Here is a 12,631-nt window from a genome sequence, read left to right as displayed (position 1 = left end):
TACTTAAGCTGATAAGCAACTTCAGCAAAGTCTCAGGATATGAAATCAGTGTGCAAAAATCACAAGCATTCCTATACACCAATAACAGAGAGCCAAATCATGAGTGAATTCCCATTCGAAATTGCTTCAAAGAGAGTAAAATACCTAGGAATCCAACTGACAAGGGATGTGAGGGATGTCTTCAGGGAGAACTACAAAACACTGCTTAACAAAATAAAAAAGGGCACAAACAAATGGGAGAATATTCTATGATCATAGATAGGAAGAATCAATAGCTTGAAAATGGCTGTAGTGCCCAAAGTAATTTATACATGCAAAGCCATTCTGATCAAGCTACCGAAGACTTTCTTCAGAGAATTGGAAAAAAAAACTACTTTAAAGTTTATATGGAACCAAAAAAGAAGCCACATTGCCAACACAATCCTAAGCAAAAACAACAAAGCTGGAGGCATCATGCTACCTGACTGGAAACTATACTACATGGCTATGGTACTGGTACCATACAGCATGGTACTGGTACCAAAACAGATATATTGACCAATGGAACAGAAGACAGGCCTCAGAAATAACACCACACATCTGCAATGATCTCATTTTTGACACATCTGACAAAAAGAAGAAATGGGGAAAGGATTCCTTATTTAGCAAATGGTGCTGGGAAAAGTGGCTAGCCATTTTTAGAAAGCTGAAGGATCCCTTCCTTACACCTTACATAAAAATTAATTCAAAATGGATTAAATACTTAAATGTTAAACCTAAAACCATACAAACCCTAGAAGAAAACTTAGGCAATACCATTCAGAACATAGGCATGGGCAAGCACTTCATGACTGAAACACCAAAAGCAATGGCAATAAAAGTGAAAATAGACAAATAGGATCTAATGAAACTAGAGAGCTTCTGCACAGTGAAAGAAACTACCATCAGAGTAAACAGGAAACCTACAGAATGAGAGAAAATTTGGCAATCTACCCATCCAACAAAGAACTAATATCCAGAATCAACAAAGAACACAAACAAATTTATACGAAAAAAAGTCATCAAAAGGTGGGCAAAGGATAAGAACTGACACTTCTCAAAAGAGGACATCTATGCAGCCAACAGGTGCAGGGAAAAATGCTCATCATCATTGGTCATCAGGGAAATGCAAATGAAAACCAAAATGAGATACCATCTCATGCCTCTTAGAATGGCGATCATTAAAAAGTCAGATGCTGGAGTAGATGTGGAGAAATTGGAATACTTTTACGCTGTTGCTGGGAGTAAATTAGTTCAACCACTGTGGAAGACAGTGTGGTGATTCCTCAAGGATCTAAAACTAGAATTACCATTTGACCCCGCAATCCTATTACTGGATATACAACCAAAGGATTATAAATCATGCTGCTATAAAGAAACATGCATACATTTGTTTATTGTGGCACTATTTACAATAGCAAAGGCTTGGAAACAACACAAATGTCCATCAATGATAGACTGGATTAAGAAAATGTGGCACATATACACCACTGAATACTAAGCAGCCATTAAAAAAGATGAGTTTTTGTCCTTTGCAGGGACATGGATAAGCTAGAAACCTTCATTCTCAGTAAACTTTCACAAGGACATAAAACCAAACACCACATGTTCTCACTCATAGGTGGGAATGGAATAATGAGATCAGCTGGACACAGGGCAAGGAAAATCACACACCAGGGCCTGTCAGGAAATGGGGGGGGGGTAGTGATTTGGGGGAGGGATAGCATTAGGAGAAATACCTAATGTAAATGATGTGTTGATGGTTGCAGCAAACCAACATGGCACACGAATACCTATGTATCAAACCTTCACACTGTAGACATGTACCCTAGAAATTAAAGTATAATAAAAATTTAAAAATAAATAAATAAATAAAAATGCATCCTATTATGTTCATTTCATGTGTACGACATATACTATGGGATACATATTGCTATTTCAAAGGCTACCATACTAGAGCAAATTAACATATTTCTAATCTCACATAGTTACTCCTATAGTTTGGATATTTGCTTTTACAAACTTTATGCTGAAATTTGATCCCCAGTGTTGGAGGAAAGGTTGAGTGGGAGATGCTCAGGTCTTGGGGGTGGATACTTTTTGAAGAGTTTAGTGTCTTTCTTGTGATAAGGAGGGAGATCTTTTTTTATTAGCCTTTGAGAACTCATTAAGAAAAAAAAGCCTGGCACCGCCCTCCCTTCTGTTGCATATATGTGACTATAAATATTTCTCTTTCTGTGTCTGGTTTATTTCACCTAGCATAGTTACCCCCAAGCTCCTCCATGATGGGGCAAATGGCAAGATCTCATACTTGCTTAGGGCTAAATAATATTTCTTTGTACTGGACAATAAGGTTGTTTCCATATTTAGCTATTGTTAATAATGCTGCAATGAACATGAGAGTGCAAATATCTCTATGAGGTAGGGATTTCCTTTGGTTATATGTCTAAAGGAAGAGTTGTTGAGGCATAAGTAGCTTTATTTTTAATTTTCTGGAAACCTCCATACCGATTTTTATAATTGCTACACATTACCAACAACACTGTACATGAGTTTCATTTTCAATACATCCTAGCCAATCTTTGTGATCTTTTGAGTTTTTAATAATAGCTATCCTGATGTGAGTTATGTAACGTCTCAAAGTATCTTTGATTTAATTTTTTTCTGATGATTAATGATGTTGAAAAGTTTTTAAATACCTGTTGCCCATTTTTACATGTTCCTTGGAGAAATGTCAATTCTGAGCTTTTGCTCAGCTTTTAATATATTTATTTGTTTTGCTACTGTTGAGTTGTACAATGTCGGGGAAAACAGTCTCACAACACCCCGCAGGTACCTTGAGTCTGGGAGAGACAAAGGAGATAGAAAGAGAGAGAATAAGCATTTAAAATGCTGGTCCAGGGGGCCTGAGCATCGGAGGCTTGCTCAGGGCCCAAAGTTGTCAGGCTCCACCTAATTTAGTGGTTTACAATTTCTTTGTTCTTAGGGTAGATGGGAGGGGGAGGAAGGAATGAGGAAAATGATTAATCAGTGAAGGAGAACTCCTCAGTCATTGAGTAAGATGTATAGTACTGACGATTTCTGTGAATTCCCTTGAGCAAAGGCGGGTGGCTAAACTACTTAAGATCTTTAACTTATCAGAACTGAAATGGGTGGGAACAGGTTTCAGGAAGAGCCAAGACGTTTGATTATACTCCACTGCTTCAAGGGAGTGTTATCTCCCTGAGCAACCAGTGGAATGTGCTGTGCGCTTGTGCTCTCAGGGAAAAAGACATGAAGGCAGTAAGGAGATTTTTCTCCTCAGAAGCCACCCATGGCTCCCCATGGGTGTCTCACACAGGGGAGATCAAATCAACTGGCACCCCAGAAACTTTCTTTCCCACATACAATTTTTTCATAAACTTTAGATCTTAACCCATCATCAGATATATAGCTTGAAAATATTTTCCCCAATATTTAGGCTATTGTATTTGGTCGATTGATTCCTTTTTCATTTGATGTAGTCTTGCTTATTTGTTTTTGTTTATGTGGACTGAGTTTTTAATATGGTATTCAGAATAATTATTATCAAGGCCATCGTTCATGAGCTTTTTTCTGTGTTCTCTTCTAGGTGTTTTAGAGGTTGCAGTCTTACATTTAGGATTTTTCAACTCATCTTCATTTGATTTTTGTGTGTGATGTAAAATGTGGATCCAATTTTTTCCTTTTGCATGTGGAAATCTAGTTTTCCCAGCACTACTCATAGCAAACATGATCCCTCTTCTCATTTTATGATTTTGCTGTAGATTTCAAAAACTAATTGACTACATATGCTTGGATGTTCTGTTCTGTTCCTTTGGTCATGATTCTGTGTTCATGCCAATTTCAAATAAGGTCATGTGATTCTTCCTACTTCTTTTTTGTTTCTCAAGAATTGTTTTCACAATTTATGGCTCTCTATATAGCTATACAAGTTTTATATTTTGTTTTCTATTTCTGTGAAGAATGCCATTGAAATTTTGTTGGATCGCATTGAATCTGTGTATTGCTTTTGATGCTATAAATATTTTAACAATATTAACTCTCCCAATCCATAAGCATAGACAATCTTTCCATTTATTTTTGTCTTCTTAAATTGCTTTTAACAATGTCTCATAGTTTTCAATGGAGAGATCTTTTACTTTCTGTTTACCTTTTTTTAAGTATTTAATTTCTTTGATATGCTTATAAGTCAGATGAGTGTCTTGAATTCTTTTTCAGTTAGGTAATTATTTGTACAATGACGTTACCAAATTCGTTCATTGGTTCTAACAGTTTCTTAAATAGAATATTTGAACTGTCTTTACATATAGGAGCTTGTCATCTGCAAAGAGAGACAACTTTACTTATTTCTTTATAATTTGGCTGCCTTTATTTTTTTCTCATCAGATGTTTATGTTCCCTATTTGATTTGTTTCTGTTTTTATTATTATTTTATTAATTGTGCTAATTTTGAATTTAGATGTTTTTCCTTCTAGTTTCTTAGATACAATGAGATGTTGCTTATTTGGTATGTTTTTTTTTAATGTATGCATTTATTGTTGTAATTTTCCATCATAATTCTGCTTCACTGCACACCATAGGTATAGGTATGTTGAGTTTCCACTATTATTTGCCTCAAGATATTTATGAATTTTTCTTTTCATTTTTCATTTCATCAATTCATTATTCAGGACAATGTTTTAAAAATGCCATGTAGGCTGGGGGGTGGTGGGTCATGCCTGTAATCTCAGCACTTTGGGAGGCCGAGTTGGGCAGATCATGAGGTCAGGAGATCGCGACCACCCTGACTAACATGGTGAAATTCCATCTCTACTAAAAATATGAAAAATTAGCTGGGCGTGGTGGCAGGTGCCTTTTGTGCTAGCTACTTGGGAGACTGGAGAAGGACTATGGCGTGAACCTGGGAGGCAGAGCTTGCGATGAGCCTAGATTGTGCCACTGCACTGCATCCTGGGCAACAAAGCGAGACTCTGTCTCAAAAAAAAAAAAAAATTGTTCATTATTTGCGACTTTTTTTTTTTAAGATTTCTCTTCTTACTGATTTTTGGTTTGCTACCATGACGGTCTGAAAAAATACTCACTATATTTTTAGCCATTTTGCTTTGTTAAGACTTGTTTTATGGCCTTGCATATGGTCTATCTTACAGAATCCTCCAGGCGTGTTACAGCAAAATATATATTCGGCTTCTACACGATGAAAAGTTCTGTATATGTCTGTGGGTTCATTTAGCTAAAACTACAATTCAAGTCTGGCATTTTCTTATTAATTTTCTGCCGAGTTTGTCTGTTCCTTGTTTTAATTGAGGTACTGAAATTTCCTACAACTATTTTATTGCCATTTTTCTCTTCATTTCTATTTATATTTGCTTTAAATATTTAGGTGCTCCAATGTTGAGTGCAGATTTATATATATAACTGTTATAACCTTTTGATGAATTGGTTGCTTTATTATTAAATGATGACCTTCTTGGTCTTATGACAGGTTTTGAATTGAAATCTCTTTTATAGATAGGAGTATAGCCACTCCAAATTTTTTATTACCATTTGCATAGCAGTATCTTCTTCAATTCCTTCACTTTCAGCCCATGTTTGTCCTTAAAGATTAAGTGGGTCTCATAGGTAACATGTTGTTGAATTCCATTTTTAAAATCCATTTGGTCACTCCACAACTTTTAATTGCATAATTTAATTCATTTACATTCAAGATAATTATTGATAAGTAAGTTCTTACTACTGTTATCTTGTTAGTTGTTTCTGATTGAGTCATACATCATTTTTTCCTTTCTTCCTCCCATGTCTGCTTTTAAATGTTTAACATTTAAATAATTTCAGTAGTGATAAGCTTTGATTGCTTTGTTTTTATCATTAGTGTTGCTGCTGTAGTTTTTGATGGTCTTCAAAGGCTCAGAGAAAACATCTTATACTTAATTATCAACTAGCTTCAGCTGACAACTTTTGTCATATAAAAACTATAGACATTTACCCTCTGTTCCAATTATGTTTTTGATGTCACAATTTATGTCTTTTAATACAGTGTCTTCCTTAAAATCCTATTGGTGACAAGTCTTTTGCTGAATGATTTCAAGCTCCTCCTTTTTTTGTTTATTTTCCCTTAGTGCTTTTAGAATTTTCTTTATTTCTCAACCTTTGAGAGTTTGATTCTTTTTTTGGCAGCACTTTTATTTTTTCTTACACAGTGATGTGTTGCTGAGTCCTAACGTTCTCATATAACAGTAGAAACAAAAAGTTGTTATCATGTCTTTAAAGAATCTAGAATATCATACAAAAAAACTTACATAAATTAAAAGGATGAATACATTTACAGGTGTAAATGCAAACTGCTTTCAACTCAAGGCAAGTGACAGCCCACGGTGTTCTGGCAAAAAACATCAGCTAAGAAAGGAAACTGGGTCCTATGGCTTGGGCTTTTCAACCGTGACAGAGAGGCAGGACAGAAGCAACTAAGTCAGGAGTCCTTGCTAGCCGCTAGAGAAATCCCAGAACACTCAGCCCTGATACATTAATACCCTGCACAGATCAGAGACTGCTGGCCATGCAGACTCACCAAGCCACAGGCTTGTCTTCCACAAGCACGTTCTTACCTCAGTCATGAAGTGACCAAGCCACGTGCACTAAAGTTTGAGCTCAAAGATATGTACACAGTATTAAACAAATACCAAGGGGAACAACTAACTTGAATACAAGGTCAAAATCAGCAACAAGTTCTATGATCCAGTGCTGATGATATCAGATACAAGCTTCAAAGACAATTTCTTCTCAAAGGCTTATTCCAGTTTCATGAGGCTAGCATGAGGTGTATGCATTTGCCAAGGGCAAATTTATACTTCTTCTGTATTAACCTATGCAGCAAATGCTACACATCTGCTCAGTCCATTTAGAAGCATTTGTGGTGGATGATGGAGGGTCCCAACTCATCATACTCCTGCTTGCTAATCCACATCTGCTGGAAGGTAGACAGTGAGGCCACGATGGAGCCACCAATCCAAACTGAGTACTTGTGCTCTGGTGGTGCAATGATCTTAATCCTCATATTGCTGGGCACCAGGGCAGTGATCTCCTTCTGCATTCTGTCAGCAATGCCTGGGTACACGGTGGTGCTGCCAGATAGTACCATGTTGGCATACAGGTCTTTGCAGAGGTCCACGTCACACTTCATGATGGAGTTGAAGGTGGTCTCGCAGATGTTGCAAGATTCCATGCCCAGAAAGGAAGGCTGGAATGGCACCTCTGGACACTGGAACCACTCGTTGTCAATGGTGATGACCTGACCATTGAGCAGTTCATAGCTTTTCTCCAGAGAAGAGGAGAATGTGGCAGTGGCCATCTCCTGCTTGAAGTTCAGGGAGATCTAGCATAGCTTCTCCTTGATGTCGTGCATGATTTCCCACTTGGGTGTGGTGGTGAAGCTGTAGCCTAGCTTGTTGAGGATCTTCATGAAGTTCTCAGTCAAGTCCCAGCCAACCAGATCCAGATGCAGGATGGCATGAGGAAGGGATTAGATCTCCCAGAAGGGCACCGTGTTGGTGACCCTGTGTCCAGAGTCCATGAAAATGCCAGTGATACACCCAAAGTCATAGAGGGACAGCTCATCTCGGATGGCCGCATACATGGCTGGGGTGTTGAAGGTCTGAAACATAATCTGAGTCATCTTCTCTCTGTTCGCCTTGGGATTCAGGGGTTCCTTGGTTAGCAGCACTGGCTGCTCCTCTGGGGCCCCATGCAGCTCATTGTAGAAGTGGTGCCAGATCTTCTCCATGTTGTCCCAGTTGGTGACGATGTCATGCTTGATGGAGTACTTCAGGGTCAGGATGCTGCGTTTCCTCTGGGCTTCCTTGCCCACTTAGGAGTCCTTCTGGCCCATGTCCACCATCACGCTCTGGTGTCAGGGGCAACCCACAATGGAGGGAAACATGGCTCGGGGAATGCTGTCCCTAGCAAAGCCAGTTTTGCACATGCCAGAGCCATTGTCAATGACCAGCATGGCGATCACTTCTTCTATTGTGATGGGCGGAGGACTGGGATAGTGGAGCCACAGAAGAACAAGGTGAGGGAGCTGGCAGTGGTGACTGGGAGCAAGAGTTTGATTCTTGTTTGTTGTGGGATAGTTTTATGCAGTGTTAATCTTTTTTGTAGTTTCCGATCTTTCTGAACCTATATATTTATATTTATCTCAAATTTTTGAAAGTTGTTATTATTCATTTGAATATGCTGTATATAACTTCCTTTTGCTGAACTCTTTCATGAATATTGCTAAATCTTAGATTTTCTTATTTAAGGTAATTCTGTATATCTGGTAAATGTTCTTCATTCTTTTTGATTGTTTTTCTGTTTTGCTCTTTGTGAATTTCTTAATAACCTCTGTTAATTTACTTTTCTTTTCTTTTTTCTTTTTCTTTTTTTTTCTTTTTTTTTTTTTTAGACAAAGCCTCTCTGTGTTGCCCAGGCTGGAGTTCAATGACACCACATTGACTCCCTGAAAAATCAAGGTTTCACCATGATGTCCAGACTGGTCTTGAACTGCTAACCTCAAGTGATCAACGCATTTCAGCCTCCCAAAGTGCTGTGATTACAGGCCTGAGCCTGCACACCTGGCCCTAATAACTCATTTTACAGCTCACTGATTCTTTATTCTGTTTGATCTATTCTGCTGTTGAAAGCTTTCTGAATTTTAAACTTCAACCCGTATATTTCTCAGTTCTGGGACTTTTTTTATTTTTAAATAATTTCAGTCCATTTCTAAAAATTTCTTTCAGAAGTGTATCAGTTCCTTTTCTGTGTTGTTTTAGAGATCTGAGTTTCCTGAAAACTGATACCTTGAATTCTTGATCCAATAAACACTGATAGCCATCTCATTAATTGGCATTGGTCAATGGTTTATGTTTTGTCCATTTAGGGAGGTTATAATTTCCTGTTTGGTATTATTTCTTGTAGTTGTACATCTATATCTCTTTATTGAAGGAGTAGTTATTTACTTTATTGTTTTCTCTGTCTTATTTTGCATTTTGAGCTTTCTTTAAGACATAAGTATTGTGGGGTATTGTTTGCTTGATTTTGGCTAGGTCAGTGCCTCTGTTTTGGCAGTAGATGATGCCTTAAGCCCAGGTTTATCACGGCTCTAACAAACTTTGAAACACTGCCAGTCTCCTATCTGAGAGATTTTGAAAGGGATATCCTAAGAGTGTGGGAAGGCTCTCTATAGGTTTGTGATCAAGGAAATTATGCACTATACCTCCTTCCTTATGGTAATGCTGTACAGGCACTCAGGGTTGACATCTCCTGTGACTGAGATATCCAGGCTGGAGATGGTAGTCCTGCCTTTCTACTTCATGCCTGGTTGTCCTCAGGTTTTTTTTTTTTTTTTTTTTTTTTTCTCTTTTCAGCACTCACAGGGCTTCCTTGGGTGAAGACAAGAATAAGTCTCCTGCCAGGGAATCCACAGTGATGGGGAATCTGTCCATCCACTTCAACTTTATTTTGTTCTGTGTAGTAACTAAGATTCGGAGGAGTTTTTTTTTTTTTCTTTTTTCTTTTTTTAATGTGAATACAGATGAGTATTTTATTTTATTTTATTTTTTTTTTTATTTTATTTTATTATACTTTAAGTTTTAGGGTACATGTGCACAACATGCAGGTTAGTTACGTATGTATACATGTGCCATGCTGGTGTGCTGCACACATTAACTCGTCATTTAGCAATAGGTATATCTCCTAATGCTATCCCTCCCCACTCCCTCCACCCCACAACTGTCCCCAGAGTGTGATGTTCCCCTTCCTGTGTCCATGTGTTCTCATTGTTCAATTCCCACCTATGAGTGAGAACATGTGGTGTTTGGTTTTTTGTCCTTGCTATAGTTTGCTGAGAATAATGATTTCCAATTTCATCCATGTCCCTACAAAGGACATGAACTCATCATTTTTTATGGCTGCATAGTATTCCATGGTGTATATGTGCCACATTTTCTTAATCCAGTCTATCATTGTTGGACAATTGGGTTGGTTCCAATTATTTGCTATTGTGAAAAGTGCTGCAATAAACATTCATGTGTGCATGTGTCTTTATAGCTGCCCACCAACAGTGTAAAAGTGTTCCTATTTCTCCACATCCTCTCCAGCACCTGTTGTTTCCTGACATTTTAATGATCACCATTCTAACTGGTGTGAGATGGTATCTCATTGTGGTTTTGATTTGCATTTCTTTGATGGCCAGTGGTGATGAGCATTTTTTCATGTGTTTTTTGGCTGCATAAATGTCTTCTTTTGAGAAGTGTCTGTTCATGTCCTTCACCCACTTTTTGATGGGGTTGTTTGTTTTTTTCTTGTAAATTTGTCTGAGTTCTTCGTAGATTCTGGATATTAGCCCTTTGTCAGATGAGTAGGTTGCAAAAACTTTCTCCCATTTTGTAGGTTGCCTGTTCACTCTGAGGGTAGTTTCTTTTGCTGTGCAGAAGCTCTTTAGTTTAATTAGATCCCATTTGTCAATTTTGGCTTTTGTTGCCATTGCTTTTGGTGTTTTAGATATGAAGTCCTTATCCATGCCTATGTCCTGAATGGTAATGCCTGGGTTTTTCTCTAGAGTTTTTATGATTTTAGGTCTAACGTTTAAGTCTTTAGTCCATCTTGAATTAATTTTTGTATAAGGTGTAAGGAACGGATCCAGTTTCAGCTTTCTACATATGGCTAGCCAGTTTTCCCAGCACCATTTATTAAATAGGGAATCCTTTCCCCATTGCTTGTTTTTCTCAGGTTTGTCAAAAATCAGATAGTTGTAGATATGTGGCATTATTTCTGAGGGCTCTGTTTTGTTCCATTGATGTATATCTCTGTTTTGGTACCAGTACCATGCTGTTTTGGTTACTGTAGCCTTGTAGTATAGTTTGAAGTCAGGTAGCATGATGCCTCCAGCTTTGTTCTTTTGGCTTAGGATTGACTTGGTGATTCGGGCTCTTTTTTGATTCCACAAGAACCTTAAAGTAGATTTTTCCAATTCTGTGAAGAAAGTCATTGGTAGTTTGATGGAGATGGCATCAAATCAATAAATTATCTTGGGCAGTGTGGCCATTTTCATGATATTGACTCTTCCTACCCATGAGTATGGGATATTCTTCCATTTGTTTGTATCCTCTTTTATTTTATTGAGCAGTGGTTTGTAGTTCTCCTTGAAGAGGTCCTTCACGTCCCCTGTAAGTTGGATTCCTAGGTATTTTATTCTCTTTGAAGTAATTGTGAAAGGGAGTTCACTGATGATTTGGCTCTCTGTTTGTTATTGGTGTATGAGAATGCTTGTGATTTTTATACATTGATTTTGTATCCTGAGACTTTGCTGAAATTGCTTATCAGCTTGAGGAGATTTTGGGCTGAGACAATGGGGTTTTGTAGATATACAATCATGTCATCTGCAAAAAGGGACAATTTGACTTCCTTTTTTTCCTAATTGAATACTCTTTATTTCCTTCTCCTGCCTAATTGCCCTGACCAGAACTTCCAACACTGTGTTGAATAGGAGTGGTGAGATTGGGCTTCCCTGTCTTGTGCCAGTTTTCAAAAGGAATGCTTTCCATGTTTGCCCATTCAGTATGATATTGGCTGTGGGTTTGTCATAGATGGCTCTTATTATTTTCAGATACGTCCCATCAATACCTAATTTACTGAGAGTTTTCAGCATGAAGTGTTGTTGAATTTTGTCAAAGGCCTTTTCTGCATCTATTTAGATAATCATGTGGTTTTTGCCTTTTATTCTGTTTATATGCTTGATTACATTTATTGATTTGCATATACTGAACAAGCCTTGCATCCCGGAGATGAAGCCCACTTGATCATGGTGGATAAGCTTTTTGATGTGCTGCTGGATTTGGTTTGCCAGTATTTTATTGAGGATTTTTGTATCAATATTCATCAAGGTTATTGGTCTAAAATTCTCTTTTTTGGTTGTGTCTCTGCTCAGCTTTAGTATCAGGATGATAACAGCAGATATTGGTGAACTGCAAATGCTGCTGTCTGATTGTTCCTCTAGAAGTTTTGTCTCAGAGGAGTACTTGGCCATGTGAGGTGTCAGTCTGCCCCTACTGGGGGGTGCCTCCCTGTTAGACTGCTTGGGGTTAGAGGTCAGGGACTCACTTGAGGAGACAGTCTGCCCATTCTCAGATCTCCAGCTGCGTGCAGGGAGAACCACTGCTCTCTTCAAAGCTGTCAGACAGGGACATTTAAGTCTGCAGAGGTTACTGCTGTATTTTTGTTTGTCTGTGCCATGCCCCCAGAGGTGGAGCCTAGAGAGGCAGGCAGGTCTCCTTGAGCTGTGTTGAACTCCACCCTGTTCGAGCTTCCTGACTGCTTTCTTTACCTTAGCCAGCCTGGGCAATGGCGTGCGACCCTTCCCTAGCTTCGCTGCCACCTTGCAGTTTGATCTCAGACTGCTGTGCTAGCAATCAGGGAGACTCCATGGGCATAGGACCCTCTGAGCAAGGTGTGGGATATAATCTCCTGGTGCACTGTTTTTTAAGCCCATCAGAAAAGCGCAATATTAGGGTGGGAGTGAACCGATTTTCCAGGTGCCAGCTGTCACCCCTTTCTTTGA

The 12,631-nt window shown here is 38.4% G+C and overlaps 1 pseudogene; it reads right to left on the bottom strand.

Moving 5' to 3' along the window:
• Nucleotides 1–6,934: 6,934 nt before the first annotated feature.
• On the bottom strand, nt 6,935–8,059 carry LOC129025857 (actin, cytoplasmic 2-like; annotated as a pseudogene).
• Nucleotides 8,060–12,631: the final 4,572 nt, after the last annotated feature.

Source organism: Pongo pygmaeus, chromosome Y (genome assembly GCF_028885625.2).
Source record: "Pongo pygmaeus isolate AG05252 chromosome Y, NHGRI_mPonPyg2-v2.0_pri, whole genome shotgun sequence".
NCBI classification, from domain to species: Eukaryota; Metazoa; Chordata; class Mammalia; order Primates; family Hominidae; genus Pongo; species Pongo pygmaeus.
Note: the sequence above shows the minus strand (reverse complement) of the source record. Positions and strands in the feature narration are given on the sequence as shown.